Raw genomic sequence first — 26,183 nt, 5'->3', positions numbered from 1 at the left:
GGGCGGCTCGGCCGGGGCGAACAACGAAACCGGGGGAGGGGGCGCGGGGAGGCGCGTCCCGCGGCGGCGGGGATGGGCGCGCTCTCTCCGCGCCCGCGGAGCGCGCAGCCGGGACGCGCCGGCCCCGGTGGTCAGCCGGCCCCGCCACCGCGGGCGGGGGATGGCTCCGCGGGCGCGGAGGGGCGCGGGGAGACGGGAAGGGCGGCTCCGCGCCCCGCGCTGGGGGCTGGCCTCTCACCTGCGCCCCGCCCGCCCCCCACCCTCGGCCGCGCCGCACGTCGGGGAGGCATCCCGCGGAGCCTCCGCTACCCAGCGCTACCGCCGGCCAGCTCGGGGCGCCACCGCGGAGCCGCAGCCGCGGACGGTCCTGGAGAGGGCGAGGGGGGCGGCCGCGCCAGGGAGCCGCTCCCGGCACCGCACCCGCGCAGGGGCCGCCGGCGTCGCCGGGCACGGAAAGTTTCTAACGGGGCCCCATGAACGGCAGCCCCACAGGTAGATGCCGCTGCGGCCGGCGGCAGTGCGTGGCCCTCCGCAGCTGCGGAGACCCCCCGCACCCCCGGGCAGTGACGGGCGGTCACTTCGGGGCAGGGGCGGGTGGCTGCCTGGCTGTCCTTCCACCCTTTTGCCCGGGGACTGCCTTGCTCCGCGCCAGCGCAGCCAACCGCGGGGCGGGTGGGGGGACCGGTGGGAAGCGGCTCCGCGGGTGCCCCCCCCACCCCCGTTCCCCACTACCGGCACTTTCTCCCCCTTTTCTGGCTTCTTCCCCCCAAGCCCCCCCGGCGGCCCCTGCTCCCGGGCCGGGGTGTGGGGGGACACACGCCCGAAGCCGCCCCAGCGGGGCAGGTCTGGCCCTGCCGCCGCGACAAGGCGGGGACGGAAATAAATAAATAAATAAGCAAGCACATAAATAAATAAAAATCCTTAATAATGACGGCAGCGGTGACGTCAGCGCTGCGTGCATCACGACACAGCGCGGCGCGGGGGGCAGCAACAAGTGCGGGCGGCGGCGCCGCTGCCGGGGCGACCCCTGGCGCCCGCCCGCCGCACCGCGGGGCCGCCGCCGCCCCGGCTATAGCGCCCGGCACCGCGGCTGCCGCGGCCCGAGCGGGCTCAGGCGTCACGCCTATGGCCACAGTGGCTTCGGGCAAGCGGAGCGTGACGCGCCGGCGGCCAGGGCTGCCTCGGCGCTCCGGGCGGGCGCCTGGCTGGGGTGAGGGGCCACCCCGCCGCGAGCCGGGGGGACGAGTGGTGGTGGCTGGGAATGAGGGACAGCCCCTGCGCCAGCGCCAGGCGAGGCTCTCTCGGCCCCGGGCATTTGGGCAGGGCTCGCAGTGGTGCCAGCAGGGTGCTCTGGGCTCCCCTGGGGTGCTCCCCCTTCTCCAGGGGGAGGCTCCTTTTCTTCTGGTTCCTCTGGAGGGAATGCCAAACTCTTCTTCCAGTTTGGGAAAGGTTTCATCCTTCCTGCCCTGCATCCTTCTAAGGTGCCCCCAACGTCCGCCCGCTCTGCGGCCCCACAGCCTCCCGGCTCGTGCTGCGGCGAGCTGGAAGCAAGGCTTCTTCAGCGCCAGGGAAAGGGAATTTCCTTCCAGCACCTGGCGTGCTGGAGATGAAGATGCTGGAGCTCAGGCTGTGGGAAAGCTGATGTGCTCTCCCATGGCTTCAGGAGGAGGGAGTAGGCAGGGCAGGTGCTAGAGCAGCAGGGCTGTGAGCACCGGGGGTAGGCTGGGACGCCAGCCAGGATGGGGCAGGCGGGAATCCAGCAGGTACCAGTGCTTGGGCTTTCACCCAGCACCATGGGCTTGTGTGCGCCTTGGATGGTCAAAACCCACAGAACAGCTCGGGGCAGTTGCGGTTAGCGGCTCTTCTGGCCACTCGCGTCTGATGCTTTGTGCTCGGGCACCCAGCCCCCCGTGGGGAGGATGTTTTGCAGGGGCTGGGTAGGTATGGGAGGTGGTGCGAGACCCACACCTCGACACATCCCTGCGGAACAGGGAGTGCTGCTCCATTTCACCCCCAGTGAACTCCCGGCTGGAATAACTCGCATTTCTTCAGCAATTCACCTTTGTTTTCACTGACCTTGCCATGTTTAATCAGGGTTATATTCTCACACAGATAAAACCATCCTCAAACAATTGTTACAATATATTGGGCACAAACAGGTTTTTATTTGTTTATTCATTTTCTTTATCTCAGACAGGTAGGGCTGCTCCTTTCCCACAACATATAATCAAGTAGCAAAGAGAACTTAACTTCCCATCTCCATTCGTGCCCGAATCCCTTCGCATGTGCCCCAGCAGGCATGGCCCAGGCACCACCTGGGTGCTGGCCCCACGCCCCTGCTCGCTGCGCGGAGCATCACTCGTGGCTCTGGCGGTTGCAGAGCCTCATCCTTTCCACCAGTCACAATCTTGCTCCTCAGGAAGCAAGCATCCCTCCAAACCGTGGCATTATAACTGCTGTCAAGAAGGTGGTGAGACTGGATAACCACGCCAGGGCACGTTTTGGCCCTCTCAGCAGGGATTGCTTATCCATGCAGCACACTGGGAGGCAGGGGTTATGCATGATGACCTGAGCCACCGCTCCATGCATTGAGCTCCTGCAGGGCTCCATCTCACCTCTGAGTTCTGGGGGAGCTGAACTCCAAAGTCCATGCTTGAGCTTACGTCTGTAAGAGTTATATCTAAAGCCAGAATTCAGACGGTGGGATGATCGGATGTTCACTTCAAGACCCAGATCTCTAATGCCTAAAATGTCCCAAGTAGGTAGGTTTCTTCTCACTGGGCTTTGATTATCTGAAGGTGTGGTGACCAGTGTGAGCTGGTGGCCCAGCTTCACACCTTAGACACCAGCTGAAGGCAATTCCCGAGGGCCAGTCGCCAGTCACAGGGGACACCTAGTATCCCGTGGGTATAGATTTCCATCACGTGAAGCAAAAGTACAGAGCTGTCAGATGAGGATGAGATGTGTGTGGCCATCCACCCATCACCCCGCAGGTCCCTTCCCTGCCATCCCCCAGTGTCTGTGGGGCAGGGGAGAGGGCCCAGCTCGAGCAAAAGGAAGAAAAAGCCCTCCATCCCCACAGCTCCAGCCTCCAGCCCACAGTGTCTTTTCAGCCAGTGCTGCAGGCTGGTAGCACCACCAGCATCCTGCTTAAGTTTCTAATGTTGGTAGCATTTTGAATGAGACAGCAACAGAAGCTGCGGCAGTGCATATTCCCAGCAGCAAGGGTACGTGCATTCATCATTGCTCTGACATCAATTGTATAGAAGACTTCTCCCCCCAAAAAATTCTTTAGAGTTCAAAATAATAAATAAATTTTTTAAAAAATCAACAAAAAACCCCCACAGCCCGTTTACAGCAGAAATTGAAATTCCACATATAATCAAAAAGTTGGATTTTGTCCTGCAGGCACTGGATAAGTTTCTTCATATGAATATTTTGTAACTTTCTCTGGCCAAAAGAAATGTGCAAAATGTTGTAATGTTTCTGTGCTTTCCTTTGGACATTCCAGGCTTTTGCTTAAGCTTCTCATAAAAGGCTATTTTCAGTGGAGGGAGAGAAAAAAAAAAGAAAAAGCAGCCAACAGTACGCCGAGTCAATAAAGTAATGCAAAACCATAAAACTCAGCAACGATAGCAAGGGAAGATCAGTAGTTTACAAAGGAAATAAGATGGGGATCAGACCGAGCAGTAGCTGGAAATGAATGCATAGAAGCCAAAATAAGACTGGTCCTAATAAACAGCCAAAGTTGAACCAAAAAAGCATTCAAAGTGTTAATTTATTAAATGTCTTTTATTTTTGTGCCTGACAATTAAAAATAGTTGTGGTCAGGCATGTTGAGAGGCAGGAAGCAATGGGAGCCCTCAAGCCCGGCTTTATGCTTGGAAGGGAACCCAGCCTGACCCACTCTGCCAGCTGGGCTGTGCCTGCGTGGGGCCGGTGCGCCTGCCTTGCGTTGGGGTGCTCTAAGTCACTTAGGGATTTTCTGTTCGGAACTGTTCTCTTCCAGGCTTTTAAGGCATGGAGGAATTTTATGGGGAGCACTCAGTGTGGGAGATGAAGCCACAACAGAGCTGTGAGGGCAATACCAGCCCCTGCTCCCGCTCAGCACATGGGGTGGGTTGCAAAGTCCTTTGAAGCTGCTGTGAGGCCCTGTGTTCGCTTCAGCAGGTTTTGGGATCAGTCTCTTGCTTTGGGAGCCCTTTAGATCAGATGTTCGACCCACCAGCTTGAAGCATTAAAAATACCAGGAGTCAGAGCATTTATCGTCCCTCCAAAAAAAATCCACCTGCCCCAACCAGTAACCTAACTGAGCATAAAACCTCACATGAGATCAGCTTTCAAATCCCGGCCTCTAATTCATGTGTGCATTTGGAGTAATTTTTATTTACCTTGCATTTCTTTTTGTCATCCTGACATCAAGTTTTTAAGGTCCGCTGTAGGACTGCTAGCAGCTCGCCTGGAACGAGCACCCCACTGCCCCAGGACTCCCAAACCAGGCTGGTTAAGGAAAATAATCACTGCTGAGTATCGAGAGATGTCACAGTAAAAAAGTGACTGTGGTGGGATGGGTCACCTGCAAACGCAGAAATGATGAGGGCATCTGGATGGTTGCAGAGCATTAGGAGCCCCGTCACAAGGGGAATGGGAAGAGCTGGCAGTTCAGCACCCCCAAAATATTTGCTTAACTCCCCTGGTAACAGTAAGCTGAGGTGGTTGCTACCTGCTGCCTGCAAAGCTGGTTTCATGTAGTGGCACAGGGTGATGGGTCAGCTAAAACAGAGCCCACACAGTTTCTGCCTGATTGGTTGCTAACCAAGATACACTTTTCAGATGCTGTTAATTGAGTCTGATGAATTTTGCTCCAGTGGGACCTATTAAGGGCAAAAATACAAGTGACATCAGAGCCATAACTCATAAAAATCAAGTCCCTGAATTACATCTGAGAGCAATATGAAAATGCAAGTGGGATTTCAAATGGTATCAAATAACTTTCTGTCATACCTTATTAATACCACAGAGCTAATAGAAACAGCTATATTATCATCCTAATGTCATTATACATATATAATACACACACGCACATACACACAAACAGTGTGTGTAATTATAACAACATTATTTTGTTCACACAGCCTGAAAAATGTGATTAGATGGTGGCTCTGAAATGGCAATATTCAATCAGGTATGACTTGTATATTGGCTCAGAGCACAGTCGTCTACTTATGTAAAATTATGCCTTGTTATGTGCGGTGGTAGCGTGGACAGCTGCAAAAGAAAGAGGGAGCTGAGGCCACAGAGATCATTTCATCTCGAGTCAGAAGGGCTGAATTGTCATTTCAAAGCTGAAACACCGTCACTGTCCAGCGAGCTATCCCCAGCTATCCTTTCTTGCCTATATCACTTCAGAAAACTTGCTAAAAATAGCTGCCACCTCACAAAATCCTAAATAAAATCTCTCAACTGGAAATGATCCTAAATGCAACCAAACTATTTCCTTTTTAATCATGAAGCTTGGAAGGGGGTGTCACCTGGTAAGGCTTTAGATGGGCTTCAGTTTCCAAACGGTGTACAGGAAACACACACGCCAGCCCTTTCACAACCAGCTCCTGTCAAATAATTTACCTCAACTGTTTTTAGTGAAAATATACGTATGTGTATATATCCCTGCGTGATGGGGATAGCTGGAGCTGGAAATATCATCGTAAGAATGCCAGCCCATATTTACCCAAGTCAGTGGTCAAAGCAAGTTGCTATTCTCGGTGTGCCAGATTTAAATCGGTTTAAGTAAACAAGCTGACCTCTTTCCACTTAGCAGGTCTTAGCTATCATGGCATGCCTTTTTCCTGAGAAAAGTCTTTTTTTTAATTATTTTTTTTCTTTTTTTTTTTTTTCATAAATTTGGTGGGCCCCAGAGGAGAATAAGCAGCCATCTCGGAAGGAGCTGCCTAGGAGCAAGCTAGGGAGGGCAAGGCAGGTTTCCCAGCCAAACTCAGAATTTGCCTTTTTCAGCCCTGCCCTCATTTGAAAGCAGGGGACTTCACCTCCTCGTTGATTTTGAATGCCCTGCCCACGTCTAAGTGCTTATGGCAACTCTTGCTCTCCTGTTTTGGGATGGAGTTTTTCCATTTTCCCCGGTTTGGTTGGTGCAAGGACATTTGACCACTCAGCTATCGAGATCTTTTTTAACACCACTAGGATGAGGCAGTGACACAGAGAAAGGGCTCCTGAAGTTCCCCAAGTACCTGCAGGGCAGCTGGAGGATGCGGGGCTGGTGTGCCCACCACCATGACCTCGCTCTTCCCTTTGCATGTGGATTTTTTGCTCTGTAGGTTCTAGCAGCCACTTCTACACATTTATTCCCATGTCTTCATCCTTTATCTCAGTTACAAACCCAACAAAACAGATGAGTCAATCATCTAGCACAGTTTAACCTTTGGCTAAGCTGTCTCCAAGCCATTCCTACCTAAGCACGTACTGGAGGCAGCTCAGTGAATAATCTGCTGGGGATGGCCCCACGACTTGCCTCCTCCCCAGTATTGCCTGAAAAAGACTTTTGGCATCTGGTGTCAAGGGGCAGTAGAGGGGAAAGGAAGCAAAATAGCTCCTGGTATCTCAGCTCTATGGCCTGACAGCTGTTTCTTGCCTTGTAGGACAACCAGCTCAATAAGCAAGTGGGTCACTGCGGTCCCCAGCGCTGGCGTCAGAGGGATGGCCATTCCTGCACCTCCTGCTGAACTGACCTTACAGTTGGACTGAAATAACTGCCAACTATAAACACAAGACTTGTCTGGTAAACACTGGAAAGGACGCAGAAATCATTCCTTCTCCTCTCAATTCAGGTACACACACACGTCAAACTAAAATACTGGAAGGGAAAAAGGATTGATCTGCAAGTCCAGCTCTGCCAAACACATGGGGTTATCCAGCCGCTGTTTCCAGGGAGCGCGGATATCTGCTATACCAGAGAGCCTTTCTTCTCCTCTTTTCCAGCTCCTCCTTTTCTTGCCCAAGTGAGTGTTGGACACATTTCCAGAGTACAAGAATCTCTGAGGTCTAACCACCATGGATGCAAGCCTCTGGGGATGATAGAGTTGGTGTGTTTTGTTTTTTTTTTTTTTTAAATCCTCTTGAGAAACAGATGCTTTGGCTCATCTTCATTATACCTAGCCTGATTTATTTTAATTGCTCTGGGTATCCGGAATACTATGATTGCATAATCTCATGCACATGCCTTTAAAAGGAAGCTTTGGCTGCAGCGCCGGGAAGGCAACGTTAAATACGGAAAAAGTACTATGCAAAGTCTCATTTATTTTGGAAATCACTGGAAAGAGTTCTACTGAAAATTCACAGCAAAGCATATGCCACATTTGAATAATGATATTGAGAGGTGCTTTACCTAGCTTTGCAATAAAAAGGGCTCTGAAAATTGCAAGCCTTTAAAAATATCTCACTCCTGACTCCTGAATTTTGGTGAAATCAGAGGACAGTTAGATCCACGATGGCCACCCTAGGGTTGGCTGCCAAGGGTGAGGCAAGAGCGGGCTGCCTGGCACTGAGGAACTGGGGGGGATAGCTTCCACCCCGTACAAAAATAACCAGAAAACAGTAACCTAAGAGAAAACTCGTTCTGAGCAGAGTCATGGGAACTGCAGGCTCTGGACAGCGAGAAAGGAGGCGGCCTGCTGAGATCTGCCCTTCCTGGGTCTGGAAATACAGAGCTTCATCTCAATAAAACAAAGCAGGAATAACAGGACTGCAGAGAAATACCTGAATGTCATCCACTTGTCTTATCTGATGCAGTGCACAAGATGCCAAAAATTGTCTGCTTGGGAAAAAAGGTCTGCAGAAACCTTCTTCCAGTTAAGAAAAAAATGTCATTTAAGGTACTTTATAACTAGGCCTAGAATAAGGATTTATTTTGAAGTCACGTCAATATTACTTAGATGCTGCTTTTCTGGAGAGAGATTCATGTCTTACCAAAAGTTTATTCTTTCTCTGTATTTTTTTAGTTTATCTCACTGAACAAATTAATACCTGCCATAAATACTGTCCCTGAAGCCAGCGGGGTACTCTGGGAAAGAGTTTGACCAAGAACTCATAAAAAAACCCCCCAAACCTTGCCCTTACCTTTGGCTTATTGATATGCTTTCCCATCTTCTAAGGAAAGGAAAAGCCATGAGTTTTATAGGTTACCTACACTATATTAATTTTTTAAAAACAGGCAACTGAGATTTTGTTTTGCAGGAAACATGTTTGATTTATCCTCATCAGCCTTAGTGTCCATATACAGAAATGTGTGTGTGCGTACCCCGTGCCTCTGGATGCGCAACTGCTAGCACGGGGGATGATTAACCCAACGTGGGCCTTGCACGGTGCTGGGATAAGCCAGCCCAATAAACTTCACAGGTGAAGGAGGAGACCCATAATCATATCTTCTGATCTTGAAGAGGAACCATGAGCACTTTTCACTTGCTTTCGCTTGGTTTCATTTACCCGCGACCGAACCGACCGGATTCACTTAGGTTTGGCAACACCTATTTGCCGTGCCAGACCCCTGGAGCGCAGTCAGCACTACCCTGCCCAGCTGCGGTGCTTTGGGACTGGGTCGTATGAGGGGCTGTGAACAGGCAGCGATGTCACAATTTACAGGCTACACCTTTAAATGCCTGCAAATTTACTTCAGGTTCGCAGATGATAATGAGATTCACGTTTGGGAGAAGGAGCCCACAGAGACTATCAGGAATATTAATGTTATCACAGAAGTTTATTAGTGCCTGCATGTTGAGAAGCGGGTAAAGAAACCCTTTGGGTTTTGTTGCGCTATCAGCAATTATCACACAAGAAGATTTCTGTTCCTGGTCCTCCCTCTGATAGGGTTTGGGAAAAAAGGCTCCAAGACTGATCCTGGGAAGTGTTTGGGTTGTTAAGCAGTGCAGATGTTTTCTCCATTGCCTTCTGCAAACCTCCATTTCTCAAACAAGAGCTGAGGGCTTTCCCTGTCCGTACTTCTCCCAAGCGTTGCCATTTCTAGCTCAGTGAACCCATGTGCCTCATGCTTGCAAAATTCCTACGTGCATCTGCCATCGCACAGAATTAAAATAACCCTTCAGATGTAGGTCTGCGCGTCTGTTTTGTTCACGTCTTTCAAGCCAAGCTACAGCCCTTTGCTTCACTCTCCTCTTCCTCCCTGTGTTCCCGTCTGCTGGTGGAGAGGCACCACCAGTGTCGGGGTTACAGTGGGAGCGATGTGGTGCTGTCATTTATTCAGACACTGGGAAGTTAGCAATTGGTTTCATGAGGAACAAGCCATCCCAGTGTGAGCACAGATTCTGGAAACCTGTCCCTGACGTGCCAGAAACCTTTCCCGTCCCTCTCCTCTTTCTCTTTTAATGGGGTAAGTGCTATAAAACCTTGTGCCTCTTATCTAGGCTGGGATCTAGCACCACGATCAGTCTTTCTGAAAGGTTTGCATTCTTTTAAGCTCTTTATACATTAAAGAAAGGAAAAAAATAATAAAAAAAGGAAGAAGCACACAGTCTGGTTGACTGATTGGAGAGGAACTTCTCAGCACAATTCAGGGCTGCTGCTTGAGAGGGTGGTGGTGGCACCGCAGAAATCAATGGGCTGGTGGCAGGAGTGCTCGGGAAGAGGGATGAGTGCAGGAGGAGATCCATTTCTCCTGAAAGCTTTGTTAAGGCTCCTCCATCCAGGAGGTATGGCTAAAGACAAACAAGTCTTCTCTGCTGGGTTCCAGAGGAGTTGCAGCACGTGCATGAGGTTTCAGCCGTATTTATGTTTTGAAACAAAATACAGAACAGGCACTTGCTCCGATAGCCGCCTGCACTGGGATCAGGCCCTGCAGGCACCAGCCGCACACTCGGCAGGCGTGCCCTACTGCTGCTTTTCCAGAGGCAGAGCCAAAAAGCGCTGGCTCCTTCCTACCAGGCAGTGCAAGCCAGGCACCACTGGCCCCTGGCCGGGGGTTTTACCTAAACGCTGCTGAAGCACCCTCAGCCAGACAATGCCTTTGCTGATGGATGTGGTACCCCATTAGCATCCCCCTGGCACAGACGTACCAACAAACCTTCTGAATGACAGAGGAGCCCTTAAACTGGTCTTGGTTAAACTCCTGCTGCTCGGTCTGCTATGAGAAGCGGGGCATTTGCTGATGGAGGAGCTCCTGGCTGTTACATTTAATTAAGAATTCTGCTGAAAGTTCTGCTTAAAATCACAAAGCTTGCTGCTTAGAAAAGCGTAGGTGATTCCCCCAGAGGCCTGGCCAGCATTCCTGCTCCTATTGTACAACATTATTGATTAATCAAAACTAATGCTCACAGCTGTTGCCTGATGGATAATGTCTTTGGTGTTTGCCTGCATATAATTATTTACTACTTTATTGATGTTATTTATTTCTTCATTAAGTATTGTTGGCTGTTTAATTACGTGAAACACAACTGCAAGTGTCGCTGCTAAAAGCCATGGGAAGGGCTGCCCAGAGCTGAAATCTTTCAACCATAAACTCTAAAAATAAATCTAAAGATAAAAATATTTTAGCCAGCATTTTGAGTGAAGACCATCAAACCACAAATGCGTTACATGTCATCTGGAGGCTGATCCCGGAGCGCCACGTTCAGATAGATTTGCAATGCTGATTTGACTGTGCAAGGCAAAAGACTTTTGCAGACTTGTATGTTTTATTAGATCTCCAAAACACATAAGAAAGGTCCCTATCTTATTCTTGGTAGCTGAATGTTTGAAATAAATCAAAGGGAAACTCTGATTTCCCAAAGCTTACAGTCAGGAGCACCTCACCAAGCTCCTTTCAAAATCCAATTCTTGTGCTGAGACCCGAGGACCTCCCAGGGCAGATGCAACCCCTGTCCAACACCCCAGTGACAAACTGGGGAGTCTCTCCAGGAGCTCCTTCCAGGCTCTCTCCCCGCTGCCCCTCAGCTCTCTGCGAGTGACACAGACCCAAGGGCCCCTCGCGCTCCCTGCCCCAGCACCCCGCTGCCCTTGCCCTCCTCAGAAGCACCATGCACAGCTGCTGCAGCAGCAGGTCTATGCCTGACCTCATTGAATTAAGGAGCTGACATCTAATCCTTGATCCACGTGGGATGAGAAAGGGTGTGCTCAGCTTGCTTAGATTGTGATGTAAGACCAACCTTAACAGAACTGCTTTTCCTTGCCAAGACTAAGCTGTGGGGGTTTGGGGGCAAAATCAACATCTTAAATTCTATCTGGAAACCAAGAGGCAGTAAGGAGAAACTAGATTTAAGACACGTGGCTCTCAGCAATCTCTAGGTACTTAACATTAAAAAAACCCAGTCAGGTACGTGACTACAAATATGGTATTAAGGAACTTGGAAGGATCTTCTCGGTCTGCAAAAAAAAACCCCAGAGGATGCACAAACCCTCCCGTAGCTCACAAATCATTAATGCACCTATAACAGATCAGAAATAGCCTCTGTATCTCCTTACTCATAAAATAAAAATTCCTTCTCTGACATCCTTTCCAAACAGCCCTCATCAGGCCCTTTCCCCAGGGTGGGAGAACAAATAGCTCTGGCAGTCCTTGCTTGGCCATCAGTGCATTTGTTATTCGGTAGCTACTAGCCCGAATGTTTCTACACAGCTCCCTATAGATCTCTTGCTTACTTCTGAGCTAGTGCATTAATATGAGTGAGGCCTTAGCTACTGCTTTATGAAAAGTACATAAGATGACCGGTTGCCAAACCTCTAACTTCCCTATGGCCTCTCTCCTCAGGCAGCAGCCTCTGGTTTTTCTTCAGGAGCCCAGAGAAGGACCAGACTGATGCCTGGTGCCATTGGGTCATCTACATCCCTTCCAATGCATCCCAAACCCAGAGCATGAGCAGTAATTGACTGTGGGGCCCAAGTTCTGCCCACGCTCTCAATACACAGCGTACGCTCGCCTGTTTTTTAACTAAGACGTGTTGGGGAAAACCTGAGAGAAATAGTAAACAGAGAGGGAGAATTAAAAAAAAAAAAAAAAAAAAGATAATGGATCTAGGGAATTTGGTCTCTGTTTCCCTCTTTGTTTCCTCCTGAACCTCCACATTTTCATGCATTTCCCCTGTCTACAGCCAGTTCTTCCTCTGCCTGTTTTTTGAAATGTCACAATCTTTCCTGTATCCCTTGTGCCCACATTGTGAGGGTACCATGGGCACCTTTCCAGTAGGGATGTGCAGAGTGATGGGGAGCACAGCTAGGATTTTCAAAGGAAGCTAAGGAAATCTTTATGGAGAACTTGGTGAGAATTTAGCACTTGGCACTCTTCTGCTCTTTTGAAAGTCCCACCCTACAGGAACCATCTAAACAAATGTATGCCCCAATGCTGATAAATCCATTTGGAAAGGTATCAAAGGAAAGTTTGCTGGGTTTGGAGACCTTTGAAGAAAGGGAAATATCCTGCCAACCTGACGCTGAGATCTATCTTGTTCCACCATGTGGTCCGAATCATCGGTTCTCCATGGCTCCCCTTCCTCCTCGGGGCGTGGAGGGCAGCGCTGCCTCGCTGAAGAAAGGAATTTGGGGGCCAAGAGGACAGCATAATTTGAGGAAAATTCAAATGAAAAATTACTTAACAATGGAAGTTGTTACTGTGTCTAAAAATATCTCAGTGAGTCAGATTACTGAAAACGGCAAAGCTATGGAGCAAAACCATAGCCTCTTCTCAGCAGTCAGCTGGCTTCATTCACTAGCCTGGCATCTCCTTCCCCTTATGTTTTTAATATCATAAGAGTGGTGGTGTGTTTTTTTCAAAGTCTACAATAAGTTAATGTTTAATGGATTGCCCTGTACAGTTCTTGGTGTTTACATGTTCTCCAACTAACCAAATTTGTAGAGCAAATTAAAAGTCTGTAAGACCAGGACAAGTGAATTACAGATATTTGTTGCTCAGAAACTATTGCCTCATTCAGTCCCACATGCACCCGGCATAAACGGTTTCAATTATGTTTCCACCTTCCCCAGCAATATTAACTTCTCTTGCCGTTGCTGGCCAGGGCTACCTCTCCTTGGTCTGCAGCCGTTACGGCTTTGTGCACATACGCTCCCTGTGAATGTGCAGCCTTGCGCAGTGCCGCAGTCCCGGTGTTTGCAGGGTAACCTATTAAACCAGGCTGGCTCAGGACCAGGGGTGCTAGAGAAGCACTGGAGAAGGAAAGGTGGAGACTACAGTGTTGTTGATGCCTTTTTCGTACAATGAGATGGGTAGGTGTGTCCCCTTTGTTCCGCTGACATAAGTATAAATAGCCAGCCAGAGTTTTCCACTCCCTGATGGGTAAGTTGCTGCTGAGTGAGCCATTCCCAGCACCACGCCACAGGGGACTCGCCTGGTTTCTCCAGTTTTCACGCATGGGTGACTTTGCCATCCGTCTAAAGGTCCCAAGATCCCTCCCTCCTTCAGACCCAGCCGAGGCGGGACCCTGAGCTCTGCCCCTGTGCCTGTCCTGGGACCATCGCCCAGGCTGCTGTGAGCAAAGCCACCAAATTCCTCAAACACCCGCCGCCCCCCCCCCAGTGACACCGATGGGAGAGCAGGGCAGCCTGCAGGCACCGCCCTCCCCATGTACACTCCGAATCTGGGCATTACCCACCCTGGTGTTTTGGGTTTGTTTTCCAGACGCCCCGAGGAGTCTCTGGCAATGTGACCCGAGGCAGCCGATGTCCCAGGAGGGGCTGGGGGCACGTGGCAGTGCTGAGCCCACTGTGCCTCTGTGGGGAGCCCATCCCGCCCTGCATGGGGCAGCGGCCGTAGTAACTTGGCACAGCGGGATCTAAGGAGAAAAAAAAAATAATTGTTAGGCTTGAAACCAACAGAAAAAGGAAACAAGGTTCTCTTGTGTCATCAGTGCCAAAATTCCCACCGGTGCTGGTGGGACCAGGATCGGGTCCAGACTGTACCCCTGTGCTTTCCCAGGCTTACGAGGATTTACAGTTCTGGAATTTCAGGCAATGGTTTATTTCTGGCTGACCTGTTTGGCTTGAGCTGTTACATGTTTTCGGCTGTCGGGCTTATTTTTAATCTAGTGTATTAGTACCCAAACTTAACCAAGAACAAAACGTTAACCAACGCGAGAAGTCGTTCCTATCCCTCCATCAGCTGAACAGTTTGGATCCCCCAAACCCATCACAATCCCTCGCAGCATCTGGCTGCTCTCGGACCATCGGAGTGTTCTTTGCGCCGGGAATACCCCAGGAATACCCCAAGGGGAGGGAAGGGGCACAGGCGGCAGCATGTGGGCACAATGCGCCCCGTCCCGCACAGTGCCCCTGGGCAGAGCTAACAACCAGCATCCCTGGCACCGGGGCAGCCAGGCGGGAACCGTGGGGTGTTTCAGTCCAAGGAACTTCTCACACACGCACATTTGGGTTGGTTTTTTGTCATTTGATGTCAATGGCGGGCTGTGGTATTCCTCAACATTATTTTTTGTTTTTTTCCTCCCTGCTATTCGAAGAACGAGATTTTATCTTCCCTTCCCACCCCCCTCCCTTCACCCCATCCTGTGTCACTAAAACCTGCCTTTCGGGTCAGCGTGCTGCTAAGAGATTAATTTTACACTGCAAGAAACACTGAGCAGAGCATTTCAACTTCGACATACAAGACATCCGTTATAATATTGCAGTTTTTCTAAATTAAATATTAGGAAAAATTAAACCCAATTGTGGTTCGTATTCCCATGGAAAATATTTCTGTTCAAAACAGTCCCTCCATGCTAAATGACTTAAATAACTGAAAACACAATAAATATGCAGCAAGTTAAAAACCCAGATTATTCAGGTTTTAAGGCTTATAACTAAAAGTGGTTTAACGTTTCATGCCTAATAATAGATTACTCCTATCACATTTCTAACCTTTATTTCTACCAGCTTTGAAGTCCAGCCATATAAAGGCTGTTTGTAGAACCACACGAAAGTTAAAGCAAATATTACTCAGAGTGATTCATACGAACAAGAATTTGCAATGAAGGCAGAGGGTTTTTTGTGTCTGTATCAAAGGAAATGAAATGTTTGCAATATTTTCCAGTTGATAAATGCATTAAAACATTTTAGTTGTGTAGTATGAACATTGCTGACATAAACAGACTTTGACCTGAAACAGATTGTATTAAGCTCTGTGGGGGAGGCAGCATTAAAAGAAATAAAAATAATAAAAAAAAGAAATTCCTAGATTTCAAAATCTGCCACAAGGTCACTGCAGTCCTTAATTAGCTGAATACATTAAGAGAAGGTTAGAATGCAGATTCTGTAAAGAGAGCAAATGTATGTTTAATCCTCTGTTCTTTGCTTACAGATTACCCTTTCGGAACAAGTAACCTTATTTTCTTTTTAAATATCTATTTACCTTTTTGAGCTTTGCATAGCAAAGCAGGGTTTTCTTTTTTTTTTTTTCTTTTTTTTTTTCCTTCTCACTGTTGCAAAAGAAATTAATTTGTTGCTAGTTGCTATGCATTGGCAGGATTTCTGCATAAAGAATGTAAACCATCTATCTTTGTATTCAAGATATAGTTAATCTGGCAGTTAAAATACTTTGGAAACATTTTGATGACTTATCTGGAAAAGTAGCTTTGCATTTTCAAAGAAAACTCAGAACTGTATTGCAAGGGGAAGATAAAAGATATATGAAGTGTTTGTTCCAAGCGATACTATTCATTTAAAGATCAGAATGTAACCCCACCCAAGCAATTATTGTGGAAAAACAAGACAAAAATCCTTATACAGCTTTCTGACACAGTCTTTATTTGGGAAACAAAATAACTATATTACAGTTATAGTCTAATGGATTGCAAGCTGTTTTATTAGAGTCAGCTGAATCCTGTTTAGCATAAAAAAGAACTCTGTTTGCTATCAAGAACACATTTACATTAATATGACTTTGACAAAGTAAAATAAAATCGCATTAAGATGATGTAAGTAGATAAGACAATGAAATCTCTGTGAGATAGTTTTGGCACACCAATTAGAGTCAAGTCCCTACAGGAAAGAAACATATTTTTACACCAACTATCCATGTGTTTTTAAGCCGTAGAGTGGCCAAAATTAATTCCATGCTTCAAATATTTCCAGCAAGGGAAAAAGAGAAAGTTTATTATTATTATTATTTTTATTTTTCCCTTGAAAGGTAAAATTTCTGATAAACTACATTTTTATTTGCAATAATACAAACAAGTTTTGTTCTCCACACTAGCCTGTAATCATCCTGATTATTGCAAGGGACTTTCCAATATAGAGCAGCTGAAAACAAGGTTTTAGATTACATGGTAATTTAGGAATGCATGAAAAGCCAAGCAGTCACCATAATAGAGCACTGCATAAACTTCATGGCTTTTACAGCAAAACATAACATATGTTTTGTGATTCATTCAAATGATTTTTCAATTTTTCTGGTCAAAAAATATGTCGAGCTCTAGTATTTGTCCTATATTTAGGGAACTTTGCTCTCGAAAAACGACGACGACACCGCCGCCCCAACTTCGATGTCTCTCTTTTTAGTTTGGTCATTAAAAGAACAGCGGTGATGGATGGTGATAATGCTGCGGATTTTATGAGTAATCAGGCCTTGGCAGCCACAATATTTCTTTTGTAGTGAAACTTTAATACTCCTTTGGCCGTGTGTAGAGTTTTTCAGCTTTCGGAACTACGTTACACAAGCTACTCACTCAGCATTTACAGGGCAGTTACTACCCCAAGGTTAGCACTGGCCTTTAGCACCTGACAGGGTGAATTTCTCCCCCCCCCCTCAGATGGGTGACAGCCCCTCTGTGTTCGGGGCAGTGCTACAGCTCAGGGGAGCACGGGGGGAAGGCGGCAGGCAGGGGGCAGAGGAATTTTTTGGCCGCATGTGACCAAGCGCTCAGGGCGCCCCTGCTCTCCCCTGCCCCTTTCACGTGTTTTTAGTGAATTTGCTGCAACAAACACCAGGTGTCTCCACTTAGCTGGGCTACAGCTTCAAAAAGGGGCCTGCTACCAAAAAAAGGGGAAAAAAATAATATTAGGGTTGTTCTTCCCATTGCTTCTGATCTGCCTGTTGTAAGGCTGTGTGTGAGGAAGGGGTATGTGTACACATAGATAATCTCGTCGTGGGGTTGTATTTTATTTTGTCACTTGATATGCCTCTGTCAGGCGAGGCAGGACTTTCCAGAGTTTGAAATAATCCAAATTCAATCACTTTAAAGCTGCTACAATATGCAAGTCCTGGCAGCCGTTTTAAATTAATGGAACATCAGATGTGCTCTGATCCTCTCAATTTCCTTGGGCAAGGGAAATTCTGCTGTGGTGGTAGCAGGAGGGGAAATATAGGGCTATCAGTAAAATAAATGTCAGCTTTTGTCTGCTGATAAAAAAATGCATAAAGCAAAAAGGCACAATATTTATTGCCCTGTAATTAAAATATATTTCTGTATGCAGTAAGGATTATCTTAGCGGTTTGGACAAGCCAACGCTGTGCAGTCTGATCCACACGAAGGGACATTAAATTAAACCAAAATACAAAATTGCTTTTTATTTGGCATTTTACAAATACAGCTAAATATTACATTTGCGTGTAGATATTTATTTTTTTTTGTGCCTGCTGGCGCATTTATAAATAAAATTATTAGAATGCCTACTTTGAAAGCCCAATTCCAGGACATGGAAGAGGCTTTGGCAAGAACCGGTGGGGGATGGGGGTGGGGGTGGGGAGCGGAAATAAAAATCTCCATAGCAAGATGCCAGCCCATGCAAATGCACTTGGTTTGGGGTTTACTTAGAAACTGTAAACATTCATCAGGTTTGTCAAAAATTTGCAGACTTGAGAACCTTTTGATCAAACCTGGGCTGTGTTTTCTCAAAACTTGCACTGGAATATGGTTTTCAAGATGCAATTCAGTAGCTTTGCGTTTGAAATACAAACAAGCCCCAAAATTCAAATCAAGGCTGAATCTTTGCACAAGCTTTTATGGTGCATGGTTTTTGCTGATTGTAGGCTTACCACCCAGGGCTATGTCCTGGCTACAAGAGCCCACGTTTCATAAAGTCTTTTTCCTGAAACAAAAATACAATACAAGCTGTCAGAGTTAAATTAAAGGGTAAGGTATTTCTTTAATTCTGATTTTTCAGTTATTTGCTTTATATGAGGAGAGCCTGGCTTCTGCACTAACTGGGACTCACATTGCCAGACAGTATGTTTTAAGTTATTTTTAAAAATGCTGGGGTTTGAAGGCTCTTAAATCCTTTGATGTAAATGAAAATAAAATCATAGTCTGGAACCTAACAGAGACTTTTAATCTTGATCTTAAAAGCATGAATCATACTACAGCATAGGGTAAAACCACTTTCTGTCCTCCGCACTCACCTTCTCTACGCATACTGCTATTTGATATTTACCGGTGGCAATTAACGATCTCAGGTAGTCCCAGTGCCTCATGCCAAACTCTGTACACAGTTACGGCCTCACAGTCCACAGCTGAGATTTCTACAGCGTTGCTGTTTTTCTCATTTAAATATGGTATTTCAAGCAAGCCTGATGAAAACAAAGCAAAGCAGAACCAAAGTCTCAAATTCCAGGTGCGTAACGTTATGGCAACAAAACTTGAACTGATTACTGCGTCAAAGTAGGGAAACTAGTGGCTAGTAGGGGTATTGAAAGAAAATTACAAAAAACCTTCTCCCATAGCCACCCTGGAAAGCCCAGCCATCATTTACTGCCAGAGCTGAGGCAGAGCCCGAGCCCAGCCCCATCCCAGGGGGAAGCCTGGCTCACTGGCTACTGCCCTGGGTCTCAAAAGTGCTGTCAGTGCACTGATGCCAGGTTTCAAATCCTGGATGGACAATGACCAGCTGAAATACATTTTTTATCAGGTTTTCATACTGTAAAATTCTGACTTGATGCTAAAAGGAGACCATCCCCTCCCAAATCTGCTGGCAGAGGTGTTCCTTCCCTTTGCCTGCCTGGAGCAGGGGTTAGCAGCTGCCAGGATGCTCCCTCAGGATGGGCACTCAGCAGGGGCAGCAGGTACCAAAACCTGTTGCCTCTTTCAGTGGTCCCCAAATGAAGGTAATAGTGAAGTCTACTGAGGATGCTTTCCTCAGACAAAAGTGCTCCCCCAAGATCCTCTGCCAAGCCAACTGCCTGGCAGCTGCAAGGGTGCAGCGTGGCTGATGGCAGCCAGATACGTTGGGTCCTTCATCCCGGTGGTCATCCCGAGAGCTGCTGGGAAGCTGTACGCAGCCTGTGAGTGCCCCTGTCTGTGAGCAGACACACGCTGTGGTGGGTAGGAGTACTGGGCCCTTGAGGTGTGCCATGGATGTTGTCAGATGGCTTTTATCCTCCAGGATCCTGGCCATGGTTTTTGTCCCAGAGGAAGAGGCTGTGATCAGCAAGAAATGAATTCCAGTATTTGCTTACAAGTCAGGCAGTCTCCTCCCAGTGAGCCTGAGGACGACTCAGGCTGCTCCCCACAGTTACACCCACCACCAAACCATGACAGAAGAAACCATCAACGTGGAAGTTCGTCTTACCTATATGAACTGGGCATTGAATCCCCGTATCTGAACCCTTCTGGTTTTAAATCTCTCCATTACTTCCACTGGAGTTTTAAGGCAAAGAATTTCAAGATTTTTCCCTAAAGAAAAAACACCAAATTAATATAACAGCATGGTGGAGTTTCCATTTACTGCACACAACAGTCAAGATACTCAGACTTACGGCTCCCACTGCAATTGTAATTCAGTTTCCTTGCTCATACATAATGTTTTTTATCTACTCTGAATGGGGTTATCTTTAGTTCCTTAACAAGCCCATATAATTCAGCTGTCACCGTTTCCATAAGAACAATACCTTGGAATTTCCTGCCTTTAATTTGGACTAACTCCTGTCTATAGCTTCACATTAATGATGTTTCCAATGTGTGGGGGGAACTATGAAATCAATCATTACATACACGTTACATATATATTTATAACGTTCAAGTACGATTAGTAGAGGTAATGTCTCAGAGTAATGTAAGGTTCTCATCTTGATAAATCCAACCGCCCCAGCTGGGCTGCCTCCTCTCTCCTTCAGGCTTTGTGGCTGGGCTGTTTGCTGTGAAGGAAATTCTCCTGCCCAAGCAGGCAGAGACAACAGATGCAAACCTGTCTCAAGTCCTTTCCCTACCTTTTTTGCCATGAGGACTTTTCCTGCTTCTTGGCCACAGGAAGATGGTGGTTCTCAGGGCAGAAACGCCTCCTGGCACATGCAGCAGCATCCTACCCGCTGCAGAAGTGCATTAGGGGAGCTCACCCCGGTGCCCCATTGCACTGAGCTGTGCCCAGTCCCCCAGGGGAGATGGCTGTTGCTGTCTCTGTTTTGTAAGGAAATGAGGCAGGACGTTTAGCAGTTGAGAACTGAGCCTTCCCAATTAGCCATCCAGCAGCGGACTGGCAGATGGCTGTTTCTATTTTTGCCTCCCTTACTCCAGGCCCATTCATTCAGTGTGCTCCTTTTAATTACACAGAACCACGTGCCCAAAACCTTGTCCACTTTTTTCCTGAGTGTTCAGTTAGTCTACAGGAGATGTTGCTTTTCCCTAAAATGCCACTTTAGAGTTTCACTTTTTTTTTTTTTTTTTCCCCAGCATTGAAGAAGACCTCCAGTTTGACTGTGCTCATATTTGGCAGTTCCACCGAGCTTCAGAAGACTGACAGCTCTTCAAGGAAGAGCAAATATTACCTCTCCCTTGCCCCACAGTCCTCCCCTACATACCTGCAAACCAAGCTGGCAAGAAGGGGCACCAGGACACACCGAAAGGCAAGAAAGATTCAGCACAGGGCAATTTGTATCAGCATTAATTCAAACAAGGCAGCATCACATAAAGACCTGATAAACCTCCCTTTCTATGTCTCCTCCCTTACAAGCACAAGCCCTCAATTCAGTATATGGTGGAGCCAAAATATATGCATAGGCTAGAGCTGCCCAAGAGTGACGTGCCGTTTCATCCCTCTTCCCCAACTCCATGTCCTCTTCTCATCCTGAAATTTTTCTAAAACCTTAACTGTCTTTTCAAACCAAGGATGTCCAAATTTGCAGAACAAAGAGACCTGGGGATGAAAAATGAGATGGACTAAAGGCTGGGGTGGGTGACCTCCGGCATAGCTCTGGGGGGACCAGACTGCAAGCCACCCTCTGTAGAAAATCAAAAGTGAAAAGATCCTGGCTGAGGGGCTCAGGGCTACCTGATCAGGCCCAGCATCATGCACACGGTTTTAACATCGCTTGCTGTTTCTGCAAGGATCCCAACCTGGAACCCACCATTGTTGTGCTGCTTATAGGGAATGGCTCTCACCCATCCACCTCCTGGTCACTTCTGATCAATGGCCCCATGGAAAAATGGCATCAGTAATGAATAAGCAGCAAAAAATGTGCTCTGTCTTTCCAGCGCTGGCTATAATGAAGGCCATCAGGTAGTGCAAATTATTACACCTTAGACATGTTGATTTTTGCTAGCTGGGAATCTGGCCCAGGTTTCACCTGGTTCATGAGGGAAGTAAACCACGTAGTATCACAGCTGAGTCGACAATGCAGGTAGACCACAATTTCCACAAAATCTGGCTGGAGGGAGGGGAAGGCTATTTGTTTTCACCAGATGGCACAACCACAGTTTACCAAGTGTGGAAAAAGTATCCAGCCACAGAGAGGGTGCTGCTGGCTTGGCTGGGGCTCTGGCACCCAATCTCTGCACCAACCCAGGCTTTCTAAAGAGTCTGCAAGAAGATGCAAAGGCCCATCCAACGCTGAGCCGGTGGTGCCAGTGACACAGCAGATGCTCATGTTTCTAAGAATACTGGAGAGTGCTGGAAGCTGCTCTGCACATGCACGTGCAGCCACAGCTATCATTAGGGTTTTGCTGCTTTGGCACCTCTTCCTAATTTGCTCAATTCCTATTTATACCATTTTGTTTTTGTTTTGAGCCTTTATCAGATGCTGACATGTTTTGCACAGAGCCAAACTTTGGAAGGAGGCTTTGAAAAGAAGTAATCTAAGAGGGGCTTAAAAAAGTCAGAGCACTGAGAAGGGCCATCCCCAAGTGAGGGGTGGCCACTGTAACTGTGAAAGGGCAACTAGGCCAGTTTTCCCCAGGGCTAGGCCAGTGCTCTCCCACCTGGGGGAGGCAGGTTCCTGAGGGTCTGTGGAATGTACTGGAGAGTCTGTGAAGGCTAATGATGAAAGAACTGACCTTGTTGATGGCAGCTTTCCACACCTGGCTCAGAACCTCCATTGGAAAATGGAAGTAGAGATCTGCAAATCAAAAGAAGTTGAAAACCACAGTGTAATGTCCCAGCTCTGTCTCTGGGGTAGCCGGTAATTGTGTCCAATTGATGACTACTTCTGAAATAAACTGCTTAGTTATTGTGATCGTACTGCAAAGCACAGGCAGAGGGTGGGGGGTAACACTTCCTCTCCTTTGCCTCCACCTGTGATCCAGTGACAGGCTTGTCATGGCTTGGCTGGAGGACATACGGAGCTCCTGAGAAACAGCTCCCAGGGAAAAGCCATACATGCTGTGTCAAGAGTAGCACTGATCGACAGTTTCGGTGGTTAAAGCTCCGAAAGCTCAAATACAAGTAGCAGATGAGAAGAACACAGCTGTTGATGTTGACGTGTTGCTGGCCTTATGCAGTGATGATAAACAGCTGGAAATGCACGTGATGCACTGGGGAATAGGGATGGAGTGAAGAATTTCAGGCTCACTGGAACATCACAAATGAAAAGGCAATCAACTGAGGACACTGAATTCTTCTTTTGCAAATCATTTGTAGATCTTTTACTGCTTCATACTGCAATGGGCTTCAGTCCCCTGGCTTTGGGAAGACAGGCATGGCAAGGCCATAGGCTGCCAGGCTGGCCAGGTCCACACAGGCATCCTCAAAACCTTCCAATACAGCAAAAATATTTAAGGTGGATGAATATCTTCAGGCAGAAGAAGAGAAAAGAGAAACCCTGTTTCTCTGTTTGTGGATGACTCAGGAGAAGATGTGGAATAGGTTCACACCAGAAAATTTCTCTTCTTGGGGAAACTTTCCTTCTTTTTCTGCCCACCGCCCCCCTCCCCGAATTGCTGCACCATTAGCAAGTCCTCTGTGCCGAGCAGTCCCAGGCTTCAGAGCACGCTGCTCCCTACACGTCTCCAAGGCCAGGCACGGTACTGACAGCTGTAGGGCTTCTTGTCAAGCCATTCCCCAGGGGGATCAGCTGCTGAAGCATCAAAAGCCTTGTCCAGAGCTACCTTAAAACTGGGGAGCTTATCTCTGTATTTCAATGATGTCTGGTGTTGTACTCTGCCACAAGCTTTAATTGTTGCTGTTCTGAAGCAAGCCTTTGTTCAACACAACTCCTACTTCACAGTGACATCAGCCCAGACTGTGTAAAAAAAGCCCAGCCTGGAGTACTCAGGCGTGTGATGACGTATAAATAGCATTGACAGAACAATATTATAGACTCTGTTGGTACAGCTGAGATAAAAATAGCAAGTTGCTGATTCATATACGATATCGGCTAGAGGGATGGCATGAGGTTCAGCTACAATAAACCTTCTTGGCTAAAAAGCATATTACTTCATCATGAATCAGCTGCTCAGATCTTTCCTCCTTTTCAGAAAAGCACCTGTCTCTTTCTGCTTTGGTCCTCCATTACCGAACACTTAAAATATAGTGCCTGATTTTATTTCTGCTTCCCTTATGTTGAAATACATTGCAGTCAGAGAGCTCTCGAAGGCTTTATATACACATAGGAAAAGCAGAACCATTCCTAAAACTGCTTGCCAAGTGCTTGGTAACAGCAAGGTTTATGTTATATTGTTCACAGCTCTGTCTGTACTTTGCCTGCCTCTAGAAAAACAAACAAGGGACCAGTATTTCAATAAACCTGGAAATAAGGAACCATACTTCCAACATCTCTGAATCTGTACTGACTAGGTGATTTTATGGCTTTCAATAAGATAAATGCAAAGTCAAGTACACATCCACGTGCAATGTGCTTTTCAAATGGACAAAATGCAACCTCACACATGAAGCCTAGAAATACAACAATTAAAGGGAATAAAGAAACCAAGAGATGGGTGACTTGCTCCTTGACAGCAACCATTTCTGCTGTGCCCACAATTTATGCTTTTGTTTGATTTAACTTTTTATCTGAGACATAATATCAGCCACGTTGATGCTTCACAGGAAGACCCTGGAGGAAACTACATAAACTACAGTACAAAACCCCAGTGCTAGAACTGCAGATCCAGGGGCAGCTGCTGTTGGGGAGCAGAGTCCCACAGTGCAGACTGTCTGCGTCCAGAGCATGCGGCACGGTAACAAAAAAACGCCTGGTGTAGGATGCTGACTGACCACAGCCACAGATAAACAGGCAACTCCAGGAATCCCTCTTTTATGACAATTCTCACCCACAACGTGGCCACTGTATTTTTAGACACAATTGAAACAGGCCTAAAATGCTTAATTTTCAGTTTTTAAACACTACAGCCATATGGCAAAAAGGAGCACAGATTATTAATAAATGGTAACGTGAGCAGGAAGATGAGGAGGTTTCTCTCCCTTCATGCTGGGCAAGCTCCTCTTGCCCTACAGTACTGTAATCAGTACAACACCGCTCAGTGCGCTGACATGAGCCAACGAGTAGAGCCAGGACACTCACACTTCTTCACCTCCTGCACCACTGCTTCTCCCCCTCAACGCCTTCTGTTGTGTGTGCATTCCCTTGTGGTCACTGCATAATGATGACAACATCTCTAGAAGTGTGCAAGAAGACATGTCACCCTCTATTCATGAGCACCTTCCTGCTGGATCTCTGAATACAGTGGGTGACAGAAATGGGCTCTAATAAATGCAATTGCTTTGCAATTTATTGCTTACGATTCCACTTACTAGTAACCTATTGTTTCTGTGTGCCAGCAACTTAAGTCCACACTCGGTTCCTCAACAGCACGATCTTACACTGTGATCATCAACCACGCCAGCATCAACTACATGGACATAGGAGCCCCATTAGAGCAGCTTGCTTTGAACAAGTAGAGTGTTTCATCTACTGACTGCATCTTGGTTTGCATCAAAGCTGAGTTACTTGTTTAGTACCATTAAAATGAGCAAGGCTTATACAATTACAGAACTTTATATTAATTTTTAAAACTTGCAGATGTTGCAATCTGTACATATGGGAATGGTGCCAAATCTTATGATGACAGAAAAAAAGTTATGTTGGCTGGATAGAAATGTCTCACTCTACTACTATCAAGGCATTATGTGTATCTTGTTTTGCACACATCTTCTAGTTAGCAGCTTTACATTTCTGGTAGTGAGTTAATCAGGTAATATTTTTATGAACACCAAACCAATAAAATAGCGTGGGGACAATGACAAGAAAAAGCCATTATTTGCTTTTGATGTATTTTTATACTCAACAAATCCTTCTTGCTATGTCCAGAAAAGACCTTTATGCCATATGAGTGTCAGAAAGACACGCCAGCAGAGATCCTACATACCTGCCACTTGTGTCAGCATCCTCCTCTGGGGCAAGTGGTGCTGGGAAGAGTGTCTTTTGGGATGCCACTGTGTTGCTGTGCAGCACCTCAGGGAATTTGCAGCTGTAGTGTTATTTTGGCTGAGGTTGCAGGTCAGTCAGCATGCTGAGGTGCTTTGCAGAGAGCATTTAAGTGACGCTCTATGATCTACATAAGCAACATATGTTTTACATTATCAGCTCCTTTGTATTCCAGTTGCATGTCAGTACTGGTAGAACCTACGGATGCTAGGACCGGCTTCAGCTTTGAAGCTCAGGACAATAACAAAATAACCTGCTATTTGTTTATGTTAGTAATAAAATCTACCAGCAACTATGATTTGATCGTGGCCTTAACAAGAAGGCTAGCCAAAGGAAACCTTCTCAATAAAAAGGAGATGAAGGAAGTGGATGGGTTGTCTGTGGGTTTTCTAAATCTAGTCCAAGAAGCTGATGGTTATACTTAAAGTCTTAAATTATTTTGGACCCCAGCTTTCCAAAAGATTGCTTGGGGGACAAAGGGAAATTGTAGCATTTGCCTTTTCCTAAGAAAAAGTTTTTTGAGAGATGGAGCAGAGCCAAACACTACAATCCCTATTTTCCTGAATCCATCAGAAGCAGCCAAGGAGCAAAG

General features: G+C 47.0%; 1 long non-coding RNA gene across 2 annotated transcripts; it reads right to left on the bottom strand.

The window, feature by feature from the left end:
• Window positions 1–13,631: 13,631 nt before the first annotated feature.
• Window positions 13,632–19,738, bottom strand: LOC119153856. 2 transcript variants are annotated; one of them, XR_005106245.1, is made up of 3 exons: window positions 19,528–19,738; window positions 18,394–18,529; window positions 13,632–13,805 (listed from the first exon to the last, which is right to left on the bottom strand). It is a non-coding gene; the product is annotated as an uncharacterized LOC119153856 (long non-coding RNA). The 2 variants fall into 2 exon arrangements; XR_005106244.1 differs by lacking the exon at window positions 13,632–13,805 and adding an exon at window positions 17,446–18,051.
• Between the last annotated feature and the right edge of the window lie 6,445 nt (window positions 19,739–26,183).

Source organism: Falco rusticolus, chromosome 9 (genome assembly GCF_015220075.1).
Source record: "Falco rusticolus isolate bFalRus1 chromosome 9, bFalRus1.pri, whole genome shotgun sequence".
Lineage (NCBI taxonomy): Eukaryota > Metazoa > Chordata > Aves > Falconiformes > Falconidae > Falco > Falco rusticolus.
Note: the sequence above shows the minus strand (reverse complement) of the source record. Positions and strands in the feature narration are given on the sequence as shown.